A 12132-nucleotide genomic window follows, 5' to 3' on the forward strand; every position below is an offset into this window, starting at 1 on the left:
CTCACCGTGGTCTTCGCCGCCGGCGTTGATGATCCTCATATAGGAGCAGGAAGACTATTGCTGGCAGAATATTGAGTTCCGGCTCCATAGTGTCGACGTTCCTCGTGGAGTGTGTAGAGGTGAGCGTTTTCCCTTTCAAATGGCTGTTTCCGCCGTGCTTTTATCCGCGGTGAATCCGCCCCGGAAAAGGTGGCGGATTGGTAGGTTGTGATACTGTGGGCGGTACATACTCCTCCGCCTGTCTGTTGGTGGTGACCGCCGCGCTGTTTGTCTGTACCGCCGTGGCGGTCGGAGTGTTAAAGTGGCTGTCGTTGTTGGCGGTTTCCGCCACGGTCATAATTCCAATTTTTTTACCGCCGGCCTGTTGGTGGTTTTACCGCCGCTTTAACACCGATCGCCAGGGTTGTAATGACCCCCTATATCTCTTCACCATTGATTTATTCAGGTAATGCCTACATTGTCATAAGATATAAAAGTATAATGTTGTGACTCTATAAAATACATACGTGCTGGCATGAATTTTTAAACTTGTGGCTGGTTGTGTTCTGCGTGCCCAACAGCACCATTTGGTGACGGTGCCCTCTGCTGACTTGACTTCTGGGCTTGGATATGAATATGTAGAGTTAATCACACAGTTTTAAGTGAAGTACTGACTTTTGAGGTTCGTACAGCGTATAATACTTTTCTCACCTGCTATTGCATATATTTGCCTGCACTGTTGAGAGATATATACATATTATCTTATGACTTTACGAAAAAGATGCACACTGACTTGAATTTCTGAGATTGTGGTTGATTTTGTTCTATTTGTCCTACAGCACCATTTGATGGATTTGTGCTTTTGGTATCTGGATTCAGAGATGAATGTGTAGACCTAGTCGCACAGTTTTTAATGAATTGATGAATTCCGAGACCTGTACAGCATATAACACTTCCTGCACTAGGTATTGCCATTATTCACTAATGTTAGGATTATAACACTATTTCTCGAATATACACTGGAATCTGTGTATATTTGTATTAAGCTGTCATCTCTCACTCAAGGTTAATTAATGGTGTACATACATCTTTTGACTTGACCTGACCTTGACTTGACCTGCATCTCTGAGACCAACTATGTATAATTACTTAGACTGTGATGTGTTAAGGGCTTTATTTAAGTTTTTGTTTAATGTATTTCTTTTTAACTTTGCTGGCTGCTGCTCTCTACAGACTACCCTGGTTTCATTTATAGGTTGGTTTGCCTCATATATGTCTTAGGTCTTTCTTGGCTCCATGAGTTGATGACAGAAACTTTAAAGCAGGAAGTGCACAATTTAAGTATAAATTAAGTAAGTTGGCCTTAGCTACCACCATGGGAGATTTATGCATCATTGTGTCACTTTCCATTTTACTATTTCATCAATTAGGGCGTATTATGTTCTCTATGAAAACCTCTCAAGATTTTTTTTATTCTTTATATCTGATCTCTCTTGGTTATAGCCTTTTATTCTTGTTTTTATTTAATGTGTGCAGGTGTATATTTTATATTCTAAATTTACAAATGCGATTTGATCACACTGAATGGCTACTAGTTTAGTTCTATATAGATGCTACTAAGATTTGAACATCCCAAAATTATTCATGATTTCATTTAGATTCATTTTTAGAAAGTGGTAACTTCTCTAATCCTACTGCTCTGTGTGCCTTGTAGCCTGTCTCCAATACATGTCAGGTGTGGGTGACTGCTACACTTTGTGCATTCCCCTTAGACAGCCACAAACACAGGAAGGTCATGTGTGTCTGAGCACTCATCCTCATTAATCTGCATTCTGATACCTCTTCGTGGGCCAGAACAGTGGAGAGAAACTGACACTTACACTTGAATAGCCTGTCCTCACACAAATGGCTGATTACCCCCCTACTGATAGTCTGGAGGCAGGGCTGGGATGAAGGAGGGCCTGTGCACTTCAAGGAGCTGCTTTGAAGTCACCCCTACTGCAAAAGCACAGTTGGGTATTCGTACTGGGGCTCTGACCCGACCAAATCAGATCACTACTGGACCTGTGAAGACCTCTGCCAAGAGGACGGGCTGTTGTGCTACAAGGTTTGCTCCTCTGCTTGACTGTTCTGAGGAACTGCTTCACTGCTTCGGTGCTTTTATGATCTGTCCCTGCTGCCTGCTGAACTCTGCCCTGCTGAGTACAAGGACTGGATCCATCTCACTGGCTTGCCCCCTGTTCTCCTGCAGTCTCAGGGACATTAAAGACTGCCCTGCCTGCAACCCTGTTCCAGCTGCTGAACTTTGCCGTCTGTGAATCCTAGCCTTGCTAGAGGTGGCAACCCAGTCCTGGGCCTCAGAAATGGGTTTTGCAGCTGTTTCTCTCCAAGAAGTGATGCAACCGAGCCGTTGTGGCACTCGGAACTGGTGCAGTGATTATTGATGCTGATGCAGGGCTGATTCAACAATGATGTGGGACTTGATTGTGAGGTTCGACTATAATGCAGAGCTGATCCGAGGACATCTATGTGTGGCTCGCCCTGAAAGCATCTACCTGACTGTGGAGATCAGAACCGTTGCATCGAGCCTTTGATGCCAACACTTGCTCCATGCAAGGTACTCTTTCAGTGTGATCTGCGTGATTTCTGCAGCTGGCTTGCCCTTCATTGGGGTCAGCCTGACCTTTGTATTTACTCCTGTCTACCGCAGCCTCAAGTAACCTTTTAGCGCTATTGACCTCTCACCACTATTTTTGGTTTATTCTTGAAAAATTCATATCTTGGTTTATACTGAATCGATGTATGTTGTTTTGGTCTAAGTTTACTCAGATAAATATTCACTATTGTTCTAAACTTGTGTGGAGTCTTTTTGTAATGTTTTCACTGTGTTACAATTGGATTCCTCTCTTTCCACTGACCCTTAAGTCCCCTCTGCTTCTTATATAATGGGGTTTAACACAATGTCCCAGCGTTATTGTTTGGAAATCTGAAGCTCACCCCTGCGCCCCAATCATACTGATAGAGCTACGCCCCTGACTATTGCATAAATTAGTTGCACTTTTGTTAGTTTTTATGGCCTCATTGATGACAGTCCAGCACCTTCTATTACCTTTTTCAATTGCTTCCAATGGATTCTGGAAGAATTGTATTGGAGGGAATTTAAGTTTCCTGCAAGCTCCAGATATCTATCCACCTGTGCCTAATAGGAGAAATCAAAAGCCTAAGGTAGCAAACCTGGTAGGTATTTACCAGAACCATCTGATGTCAATGGATCAGTGTGGGATTGCTTCCCTGACCAAGAGAAATACTTTTATATCTCAACTAGATTTAATTCTACCACTTGTACTTATTTCTCTATAATGAGGTCTAAGTATTTGTCAGTGCATTTAATGATTTTCTCACCATTCTGCCTATATTTATGGTAGAAAAAGATCACTTAATCCCAGAAGATATGTAGTCATTCAATTATGTTAAGAAAATAAAAGTTTTCAAGGAATAAAGGCTCCACAAGTGTTGACTTGATTTGCAATGCTCCAAAAGTATTCCCATGAGCATAGATAGTTTATAAGCTGTCTGAGAAAAATAAAGCAGAACATTTTGAACTTGAAGCACAAGTCAGAAAAGCTTAAGAAAACGTTCTGGTTATAATGTAAAGGAAAATGAAATAACTCAAGAATCTTCAAAATCTTCTTTACATGAGCATTACTAGGCTAAGAGGTATTTTAAAAAAAATCCACATACTATTTGAAAGGATATGTAGAGCGTGATCTGCAAGTTGATTTAAGGGCTGGCAGAACCATGAACAAATATTTAAAACAAACTGTACTTCACAAGATTAGTCACTTGTTTGGGTTCCTAGAATGGTTTATTCATTACAAGTGCCCACATATAATTCCCTTATTTCCGTGTATCCAGAATTACTGTTAGCTGGTTTCACAGTAATTTCAAGGGCACATAAGTAACTGGGATAACAAGTATTTGAGGAATAACATGCTGAAATTGGTATTTTGTGCCAGTTCCTCCATCGTTTACCTGGTATTTCAAAAAGAGATTTAAGCTGCCACAAGCAATTGTCTCTGATGGAATTAGTCTGCCTTTGCCCAACTACCAAGTGTAAGCACAAAATCGCTGAAAGAATTATGTTCCCTTACTAGTGTGAGATTGTGTGAGATGAAGTCACAGTTTCTACTAATAATACAGCCTATCTTGCTCTTGGTTTAAAATGATGGTTCCATACAATCTCCAATAAGGCATGGGCTTTTCTGCAATTTGTGTAGGGTGGAATATCCATCATGAAGAGATGTAGTTGATGATTGCTCCCCTGTGTGCAAGGAGAGAAAGTGCTAGGGAGTGATAAGGAGTAGGGAGTGAAAGAGGTATTGAATGCATATAGAATAATATTTTTAAGAAACAAGATTATAGTTAGAGCAATGCTTTTGCAGCATCCTATGTTTTCATGAAATGAAAAAAGCTACCAAACATCCATTTTAGTGGTTTATGTGATCACAAAGAATGTACCATATCATTGTGCACTTTGTAACGTCTCCTAATTGTCAAGATGTATTAAATGCTTACCATAAATGGCTGTTGCAAAAACTATATAGTTATCTGATTCCATAACTAATAATATTTTCTACCATTCTCTGTCCTCATAGATTATATTAAATATGGATAAAGGCAATCAAACTAAGGTGACAGAATTCATCCTTATTGGATTTTCCGACCTTGGTGAGGATCAGAAATTACTCTTTGTCCTCTTTTTAATCACATACCTTACAACAGTTTTTGGAAACACTGTCATCATTGGATTGATTATCAGTGATACTCATCTTCACACCCCCATGTACTTTCTTCTCTGCTGCCTGTCAGTGCTAGATATCTGCGTTTCCTCCACCATCATCCCCAATCTCTTAATCAATCTCCTTCATGTAACTAAGACCATTTCATTTGTGAACTGTTTTACTCAGATGTTCTTCTTCCACTCAATTGGTAACATGGAAAGTTTCCTCCTGGCCCTGATGGCCTACGACAGGTATGTGGCCATCTGCCGGCCCCTCCATTACACTCTGATAATGAGTAGAAAGCTCTGCTTACTCCTGATGTCCGGATCATGGGTCATCGTCTGTCTGCATTCATTGCTATATGCAGTGTGGACCTCCAGGCTAACCTACTGTGGGTCCAACAAGATCCACCACTTCTTCTGTGAAATTGTACCAGTCTTTAAGCTTTCCTGCTCAGACCTCACAATTATAACACTCATAGACATAGTAGAAGCGAGCATAATTCTATCTATTCCTTCAGCCTGCATTGCCATCTCCTATGGTCACATCATCACCACCATAATGAAGATGCCAACTGCTGGAGCCAAGCGAAAGACATTTTCCACCTGCTCTTCTCACATTATTGTTGTCACACTGTTATATGGGTCTGCACTTTCGGTATATGTACGGCCTCCTACAGCTATGTCAGTTCCCTCTGACAGAATTGTAAGTATAATGTATATTGTGGTTCCCCCTCTGATGAACCCTTTCATCTACACTTTGAGAAATAGGGATGTTAAAGGAGCCTTAAGGAAAGTACTTTTTAAGTAGATATTTAGGAAACATTGGGTTTAAACACAACTCTTGTGATGTTTTATTTTTACCAGGCAAGGACGAAGCAATGGAAACTGAAATTTAACTGTACATGCTGTGGTTCAGTAATAAAAGTAGGCTGACAGTGATGTCTGACCTATGTAATGACTGTATATATAGAGCATATAATAGGGTGTCAATACTCCTTTCCATTTGAATGAATGTCTACCTAAATCCTTATAATGATTGAGGGTGGCACAAATAAACAGACAGCACAACAATTGCCTTCTTGTGTATTTGTGATTGGAACTGGTTACAAATAGTGTCTAAGTATGTTACGTCAGTCATGCAGTGTCTATTTGGCTGCATGACATAAAAGATCAAATAAATAAAATTCATAAAATACAAATGGTCATCAATATGTCTCATTTCGGAGCAATGTGACAGACTTATTCCTTAATCGGTGCAAGAGGGCACAAACTCAGTTAGTTCAGCTTAATCCACATAGGAACAATGAGATCTGCTCGAAGTGCCCATCCTGTCAAGACCATTTCATTTAACACCGGAATGTACCCCTTACCTTATTGTTCTTGATAACGTTCCATGATTAGGTGTAGAGTCAAAAGAGAATGCCCTGTATTTGAACTGTAAATTTGTTTTGTAATTTATGTCTGTGTATGCATTCCAATATAGGAATGAATCTCACTCATCAGCCAGGAAGAGCTGGTTTAATGTCCTCCATTACCAACCCTACAACTAAACTACAGAACATATATATAGAAACATTTGCTCAATCTGCACATGGGAACTGTTCCTTTAAGATTCAGAGAAGGGTTGGGACTTGTGAATGTTAGATTGGTATAAATTTGCATTCTATTTGCGAAGCATTTAAACTGATTGAAACCATGCTAATAATTTGACAAACACTGTGGCCCTTCCTTCTTTAACTGTTCTGTGTAGTTGAGCATCGTGGGAACTTCTTAGAACATAACATCTCAATTTTATCGCCAGAGAATTCAAAAAACGAATCAAAGAATTTGTTCAAAAAAGCTTATTGCAGAGCATCAATCACTCAACTTAAACCTTCTATGAAGAAGTTCTATTTTAACTTTATTCTGAGAAAGTTGTAGCACAATCTGGAGTTTTAAATATGGTCCTTTCATAATATTGATTCCAGAGTATCCACTACCACAATATTGTAACAGTAAGTACATAGAGGTACGTATAAGTCTGTTATTGTTAACTCTGCGACTACATACCATGATGATATAGATACATTTCATCATCCAATAATGTGTTCTTCGTTTAAAAAAAAATAATACATTTTAATATTTTTTTGATTTGAAAATAGTTTTTCCTTATTCAATTAGATCTTTTCTAAGGTTTGTGTTGTTTAGATGGTAGTTTGAGTGATTAATTTATTTAGAAAATTATTTATTTATTTAAATTTAATTTAAATTTAGATATGTATTTAACAATTTCAACATTTGCTTTATACTTATATATTTGCATGTTTTTAATATTTTTTCAGGTAGGTTTTGAGATATTTATTTGAAATGTAGGTTTATTATTACGTGTTATTTAAATTCCTGAACTAGTTTTTAATGGAAGCTCACATTATTTGGTTGGAGTGAATCGCACCTCATGTCAACATATGTGTCTCCTCAGTATTTGTTTCAATAGAGTTAGAACAGTACATGAGACACTGTCCCCAATGTTGAATGGAGTGGGAATACAACAGTAAATTGGGTCCACCTAGCTGTACACTTACCCCAAATTGCGTTAGCCTAGAGATAAAACAGTAAATCTGACTTCTCCAGTGTACGTACTCTCCACAAGGGTTGTAAGCCTGGACTTACAATGATAAATTTAACATCTGCTTCCAATGTTTTCAATTTCTCTAATGTTCATAAGACCAACATTAAAATAAAAAAACTGATGGGACCATGTATAGCCTTTACTCATTGCTTCTTTGACAGGAGTTTGGGTTGTAAATGTGACCCCTCCCACAAATGCACTTTCACCAATATTTGATAGAATAGAGTTAGAAGAGTCAATCTGCACCTACACCTAATTTACACACTTTCCCCAGCATTCCTCTGATTGGATTTAAAATAGTACATTTGATCCTCCCACACATTTGCTCCAATTTTTGGTAGACTGGAGTTACAACAGTAAATCTGGCATATCCAATGTGTGCACTTTCCCTAATAGTTTTTAGACTGGAATTAGAATAGTTTGACATGAGAATAGTAAATCTGATACCCCCATGTAGGCACTTTTCTCAGTGTTAGAATAGGACATATGACCACTCCAGATTTATTCATTTTCCCCAATGCTTTTTGGACTGAGTTTAGAAAAGTGAATTTGTTCCTCTCACAAATGAACTTACCCAGAGCTAAATTTGTGCCAGTGCCTGCCGATGCCCAGCATCAGCACTCACTTTTAAATATGGGCATATATTTAATAAAGTCCACCCTAAACATGAAGTGGTGCCAATGTCTGTCTGTTCACTCACTAATTACCACAGACTGCACACCTGGCAAATTTTGTTAGAAAACTTTGGCCCACATTCTAATTTCCAAAAAGCTAACCTCATTCTCTCCCATTTGTGATAATTCTACTTCCGACCATTATATTATACGACCCTCTAGACTTCCAACACATCACCTCTTCTTTTGTCTTGAGACACGAATATTCTTCAGGCTACCTCCTTGCCTTTCTGGACTGAATCCATGGTAATTTTAAAACTCTGCGCTATACTACATATTTTGAACAATCCAATACAACCCTACAACATGCTTTGGATACATACTATACATTTCACACATTTTACCTGCTACTTTACCACCACTACCATGTATCACGATTGAAATACAAACTTTTAGAGCATGGATGAGAATGCTTCACCACAAATGGCACCTTAAATGCTGCTAGCAAGCCTTAATTATTCTATCTCTAATGTTACCTAACTTCAGATCTACCTACTTTCTAAACATTATTACTTGATTGCGGTCATTTACTCTGCCATAATTTAACAGAAATATATTTTCTCTAACATACATACATATCTCTCTCTATTGAATCTTACCCCAGGTCTTTCTCTCATATTTTTCTTCCAATATCACCACCAGAAGAGACTCTTTTCCCACTCTGCTTACTGTCTATCGTCCATCTTAACTCTATGCCCAACTATACTGTTGGGCTTTGCTATCATTTTACCTACTAAAATTATCCCAATACACAAATCAAATCTGAAAATCCATCATGCACATAATCTTTGCCTTTACAGTCCTAAAACTAGAAAACCTTCACTTCAAAGGACTTTCTTGGTGGAGCTTCTCTTTTAGACCCATTGCAGACCCTGCTCCTCCTGCTAACTACAGCCCAATGTAACAGTTTCTGTTTTTCTCCTGTGTATTGGAACTCTTAGTTTTTATCTATCTCACTATGTAACTTTCTTATAACAATCATCTCGATCTTCACCACTCAGGTGTCCTTGCACTTTTGTCAACTTCAACTCCTTGTCACACCACACTCACTTATTGTCCATTCATATACTCCTTGTTCTGTGTGTATCATTTGTCACCCTTGATCGTCATTTCTGCACACCTCTACAACAGGATGGCATACAGTGTTTCTCCTTGTGCCTGTGGAAAAGATCATTCTCTAGGCATGGGGCTTCAAGCTGTCCTCATCCACCTCTATTCTCGTTCGTATCCTGCAAGACTCAGTTCTAGGAGTGCTCCAATTCTCTAAATGGAACATCCTGTTGTGACATTATTTTATTTCTATTTCTCTGTTTTAAATAGTGCATGGTCACCAAGAATTATAAGAGTACTTTACATAGTAACAGGCAGAAGAGGGTCTCACAGTAACCAAGCAACAGAACAAATGAGGGAAGGAGTGAGTAATAGGAATAGAAGGACACTGAGAAGACTGGCTGGAAAGGATGAAAGAAGGTGTAAAACAGGAGTAGAGGGTAGAAAAATAAGTGCTCAAATGGGAGAAGGAGCTGATGTGGGGACATTGTGTACAGGAGGAGAGAGAGATGAACAGTAGAGTAGAGGAATGGAAAAGAAAAGAGGAAAAGGGGTCTGTGACTGCTTACAAAATTAGCTAATAGCAAATTAATGAAGGGTATAGAAATAAAGTGGCTAAATGTACAATTTACATTTTTTAAACATACTTCAGATTGTTTGCAGGTGCATCAAACAGAATATGTTATTGGACGATGTGTGGCATTAATTGAACTTAGAAAACTTTCAACCTTCCTATTAAAGTTAAAGAAATATATATATTTTTTGCAAATTAAATAAATGTGTTATCATTTGTGTATGTGTTTGATGGAATGCTTGTTCTGTGCATTGTTTTGTGTTTCAAATCATTGACAATGTTTAGGCCTGGGTCCCTGGATTCCAGTGATGACTTAAAGTAATAACTCAGAGGGGGTCCCCGGATTCCAATAATGATTCAGTGTGGGTCCCCGGGTTCCAGTAATGATAAAATGGAGGTCCACAGAAGTCAAAACGGTCGGAACCACTATATTAGATGTTTGTCTGACACTCAACAACACCTCCGTACAAAACCTATTCACTCACTCAGTTTGTTACTCAACAAATCTGCATGCCATTTTATGTATCTCTACATCTTTTTTAGTTTGAACTTTGAGCTGCTATCCATTTTGCTTGTTAATCCACATATGGGGCTGCTTAGGCGTGCTGTTGTAATGTAGGGTATGTTTTTGAATTCACACCACATCAGGACAAAATCACATTTTTAAGGGTGCTGTGGAATATTATTTGTTGACAATTTCTTAACTAAGTTGAAGATGTCAAAGTTATACTTTATTTAATTTCATTCAGGGCCAATTTTCTTATTGAAAATTAAACAGAGGCTAAACCCCTTCTGAAGCTTTACCTGTAATTTGCATTCTCAAGAAGTTCAATGTGTCTCAAATCAGCTACAAACAGATAAAACTATATAAAACACAATCTGATACACAACGCTGCAACAGCAGAGGAGTAAGATTCCAGAGATATGCTATTCTTAAATGGCTATGTTGTAAAGGAAACAGTTGTTACCCAAAGGTGGGCCATACCTCCTACGCCCAAAGAAGAAAATGTAGTTAAATATGTATAAGGTAGACAGTTAAGGCGCTCTTTGGTTACATTAACACTACTATTAGGAACACACTCATGATGGAAGAGGCGAGATTTCATTGTACATATTTCATGATTTATTAATGGTTGATTAGCCAGCCAACATGTCTTTCACCCCTTTAGCGATGTACAGGCCTGGGCTTTGTCAAGGCTGTGAGTAATTAAGGGAGTTGCAACTGCAATAATTTGTAATACAAGTAGCAATGAAAATAGTCATACAGTAACAGAAGCAACATGTATGGGCAAAATATAATACATAGAAATTGCAGTCTACAGACAAGAAAATAAAACAAGGGAAGAGGGAGATAAAAAGAAGAAAACAAACTAATCATTATGGAATTGTATTGATATTAATACAAATAGAAAGAAGTGTATGTGCTGTTTTACTCTTGTGATGATTCCAATGTAATCCTTGATCCTACGTAGGGGGTGGGGTGCCCGTGTGTAGATAGGTGAAATGCTAGATCATAAAGAATAGTGTTCTAGAGGCTAGTTGATCAGGGATTGGTGGTAACCTGCTGTTTTACTCTCAAAGTTAGAAATAGATCATTCAGTGCTGTGCAGGAAAATGCAAATTTGATAGTGAAGATAGAGTCTTATGTAAATCCTAGTTGCGCTGTCAGGTTTTGTGATACGTCAACTACAACATACATTTCAGGTGTCAAAGGCACAGACTATGTATGTTCGGGAGATGATGCAGGCACGACACATGAAAGTGAGTTGCTGCGAGGAATCGACTGAGGGAAAGGGGTACTATCACATTGCTTTGTGTCTCTTCATACAAGTTTGCTTTTCCTGCTGCTGTGAGAAATTGGATTTCTGGTTGGCAGAGGTATTCACCCTATCCAAGCAAGAGCCATAATCCTAGTCAGGGTGGGTCACAAACACACCCTAAATTACCCTGTGCTCACCCCCTGCTAGCTTGGCACAGAGTAGTCCCAGGCTTGTCTTAAGAGGCAATGTGCTAAGTAATTGTGCAGCACATCAAACAGTAAAAGAATGAAAATGCCATACAAAAAGATACTGCACCTGGTTAGGATAATAGTGCTTAATATAATAAACAAAACAAGACCAAAATGACAGAAATCCAATTGTTAGGATTTAAGGTATGAATTTATAAAGAAAAAACTTAGTTGTAGTGCTTAGAAGCCAAAAGGGCTAACCGGGGCCATCTGGTCATGCGAGACCGGGTCAAATCTGAAAAGTTAGGCTGTGATGGAGCGAGAGTCAGATAAAGGGACCAGTCTCAGCCCGCTGAAAACAGTGCCCTGGTTCTGGGTTGCGTCGACAATTAGAACAATATGCGGGGAGTGAAGGAGGTGATAGTCTGGTGTTAATCCCGCAGTTGTAGGTGATGGGTCGGCTCAGAACCACCCAAAGTTGGAAGTGAGTCAGGAATGGAGGCGAAGCATCATGTA

This window comes from Pleurodeles waltl, chromosome 10 (assembly GCF_031143425.1).
Source record: "Pleurodeles waltl isolate 20211129_DDA chromosome 10, aPleWal1.hap1.20221129, whole genome shotgun sequence".
Lineage (NCBI taxonomy): Eukaryota > Metazoa > Chordata > Amphibia > Caudata > Salamandridae > Pleurodeles > Pleurodeles waltl.